Source organism: Lissotriton vulgaris, chromosome 1_1, assembly GCF_964263255.1.
Source record: "Lissotriton vulgaris chromosome 1_1, aLisVul1.2, whole genome shotgun sequence".
Lineage (NCBI taxonomy): Eukaryota > Metazoa > Chordata > Amphibia > Caudata > Salamandridae > Lissotriton > Lissotriton vulgaris.
The window spans coordinates 238,621,276-238,624,671 of record NC_141685.1 but is presented as its reverse complement, the minus strand read 5'-3'; the positions used below and the strand labels follow the sequence as shown (position 1 = coordinate 238,624,671).

The following is a 3,396-nucleotide window of genomic DNA, read 5'->3' as shown; positions in this document are numbered from 1 at the left end:
TTATCAAATGGTTGACGGATATGTTGCTCAACATACTCCGTCACAGCCGGGGAAGGGAGCCACGCAGTGGAATGAGGATGCACAACGTCTGCAGGCTCGAAAGTCAAAACCATAGGATGACTGGGCGCATCTACAAAATGTTCCTTACATTTTTCCTTCTTTGGCGGCGGAGGAAGAACCTCAGAGGATGACGAGGAGTTCTGGTCATCACTGTCCATTTCAACTGGAAGAGTCTTAGACTTGGAAGAGGATAAGGTCTGCGCCAGCCTGCGAAAGTCAGAAGAATGGATTTCTTCGACGAAGGCACCCAACCCTGTTGCTGCGCATATTTTGTCAAATGGCGCTTAAGGGGAGTGATGGCGCATACAAGCGGCTTATTCATAGAATGTTGAACCCCTTTGTCAAGGGCCTCAACCAGGTCCTGCTCAAGTAACTCTAACCCCTCTTCCTCATAGTCACCATCATCCTCATAATAATATGTATCACTCCCGGTACACAGGTAGTGTAAATTCAAAATGCCCACAAGGTGACTAAAATATCAGGTATGCCAATGGCAAAGTCTGAGGGAGTGAAAAAACCTTGCAGCAAGCAAGACAAGGCAGAAAAAACTGCACCAAAAACTGTTAAAGGGTGGAGGGAGGGCTTGCTGTCAATAGAAAAATGCTCACTCTCGGCAAAGCCTATGCGAATTGTCAACCGGGACTCTTTCCTAAGCTCCGGTGTCAAGGGAACAGCTGCGAGGTCGTTGGCGTGTTCGTCCTCCAGACGAACCTTCAATGCCGGCGCTGCACTGGGAACAAATTCCAGACGCGTGAGGAATTCAAGCCGCGCATGGGCGGTGACCGGCGTGCCTCTCAGCCCGGGAACAGCTCGCGCAAGACGCGCGCGAGGCAGTTCGTCCCCAATACTCCACTCCACAAATAAAACGGGACACAGGCGGCACACGCCCAGACCCTGGGAGGTGACACACGCTCCCTGCCGCAACACCGACCGAGCACAAGGGGCGCGATGAGAAGGCAGCAACAGCGCAATAGAAGCGCACAACAAAGCGGCAGACAGCGCGAGCAAAGCGCTAACAAAATTAATGCAAACACAACAAGTAAGCAATTAATATAGAATGAAAGCACTTAACTGGCTGCGGAGCAGCAAAGAAAGAGGAAGTGGGATTGTCTACATGGCTATTTATAGTACAGACTCTATGGTTATGAGCCAAGTGTTTCTGGGTAATGTAGTTTTTACATGGCTGCTGGGCATTTCTAAATAAAGAAATGAGACTAGCATAATCGGAGCCTCCTGTCCTGAAATAGAATGCTGCACACATTGTTATTTATTTATTTATTTTAAGCGTTTTTTAATTGCGATGACATTACCCGAAGTTGTCAGAGCGCTTCACAATAGAAACAGTAGTGAAACATGAGAAAAAATTACAAGTGAGAATGTTACAAAAGCAAATGTTACGTTACACAAGGCAATAGTGACAATTGTGCATGAATCAAGAGCAAACAAAGTACAATAGGTAGCAAACGATACGTTACAAGAGGAAAAGGGGACATGTGTGCAGGTTACAAAAATGTACAAAGTACAAGTAGAGGTATAATACTGCACTAAATGGCAGACGAACAAACGTTACGTTACATGAGGCAATGGTGACTTTTGTGCATGTTTCAAAAGCAAACAAAATGGATTTATTTTTTGTTCTCCCCGATAATTGCTTTACAATGCTGTGTGATGTAATGGGCCGTTGGTTGAGTAGTATCTCGTGTTATTGCATCTGGAATCTATATGTGATGAAGCATGGAATGGAAACTGTGTTCAAGTCTGACTTCTGTTTTCATAGCGCACTGCTTAGCAATCTGGACTCTGGGTCCAGCCAGGTGGGACCTAATGATTATTAAACGTTTACAGTATTTCAATGTAAACAGCATTGCAGGTCGTGGCTAATTACGAGCCTTCATCGTGGAATAAAACCTTCCAGAATTCATAGCTTGAAGAGTTAAGCAGGTGTTGTGCACGCGCAGCCCCAGCGGGACGAGATAAATCAGTTCGGTGCCTGGAACAGCTGAGTGCTGCAAGGGTGCGGGAAGGCAGACACGTGCACTAACATTACTGATGCGGGTTCCTTCGTTTCTGATTGTTACCTGCGGAGTATATCCGATCGGGCCTTAAATTTTTTTTTGTACGCGAGTCTGTAATACGCTTAAATGTGCATTTTAATGAAGAGCACCGCCCGTGCGCAGCACAGAGCAGGGTGTGTTTCTAGTGAGTGAGTCACTGTGCAGTCAGGAGGGGCCGTCTGTACATCCTGCTCACTGTCTCTGAGACGTCCGGACTCACACGAGCCTCTGCTATGCTGGTGACTCCGCCCAGTGAAACACAATGAACACACATTCCACCTCTACGTGTACTGTGTACCAGCTTTATATGCACTGACGTGTCATGTGAGCCATCAGCTGGCTCCATAGCTCAGGGGTTAGAGCACTGGTCTTGTAAACCAGGGGTCGCGAGTTCAAATCTCGCTGGGGCCTCGCATCTGTATTTTTTTTTCTGTGAAATTTTGAGTGACATTTCAACGACTACGAGTGACACTTTCTCGCAAGCAAAATCAAGCAATTAAGACATGGGATACATATCATACGTTATATCAATTTGACTCTGTACATGTATAACATGTCGCAGATGTTGTACAAATGAATCCAAAGAAGGGCAAGTATTCCGTGATTACTAAGTATTTTCTAAGTTTGATAGGAAGCAGGCGGTGTCTCTCCCCCCTTTTAAATCTGTTTTTTCCCCGGTGTCTCAGGGGGTGCCTCAGGGTTCGGCAGTTAGTCCGATATTATTCAACGTTTACTTAAAACCTTTGACTACGCTGATAAAATCCCATCGGATTACTGCTATTAACTACGCAGATGATACTCAAATCATCCTGTCATGGGAGGGTGTAGAATCGATCCCGCTGCAGTCATTTCATGACTGTATGCGAGACATTGCTAGCTGGTTACATAAGAATTTGTTACAGTTTAACGCCAGCAAGACCAAGGTGCTGCTCTGTGCTGGAAGTCGGATCTCTCCCCCTCTCCCAGAAAATTTCTGGCCTCCAGAAACTCTGACTAAAACTCAACCGGTCTATACTGCTCACAATCTGGGCATCATGCTGAATAATAAGCTGAGCATGGAAGCTCACGTGACGAAAGTGGTGTCAAGCTGTTTTGCCCTTCTCAGGTCTCTTCGAAAGATCCTGCCGTTACTTCCTTTACAGGTACGGGCCATGGTAGTCAGATGCACCATATTGAGCAGACTCGACTACTGTAACGCTCTTCTGCTTGAGTCGCCGGGTCAGCTGCTAGACAGACTTCAAAGAATTCAATCTGCTGCCGCTAAGCTGGCTCTTGGCTGGAC

The 3,396-nt window shown here is 46.5% G+C and overlaps 1 non-coding gene across 1 annotated transcript; it reads left to right on the top strand.

The window, feature by feature from the left end:
* Positions 1-2,452: 2,452 nt before the first annotated feature.
* Positions 2,453-2,525, top strand: TRNAT-UGU (transfer RNA threonine (anticodon UGU)). Its single transcript has one exon. It is a non-coding gene; the product is annotated as a tRNA-Thr (tRNA).
* Positions 2,526-3,396: the final 871 nt, after the last annotated feature.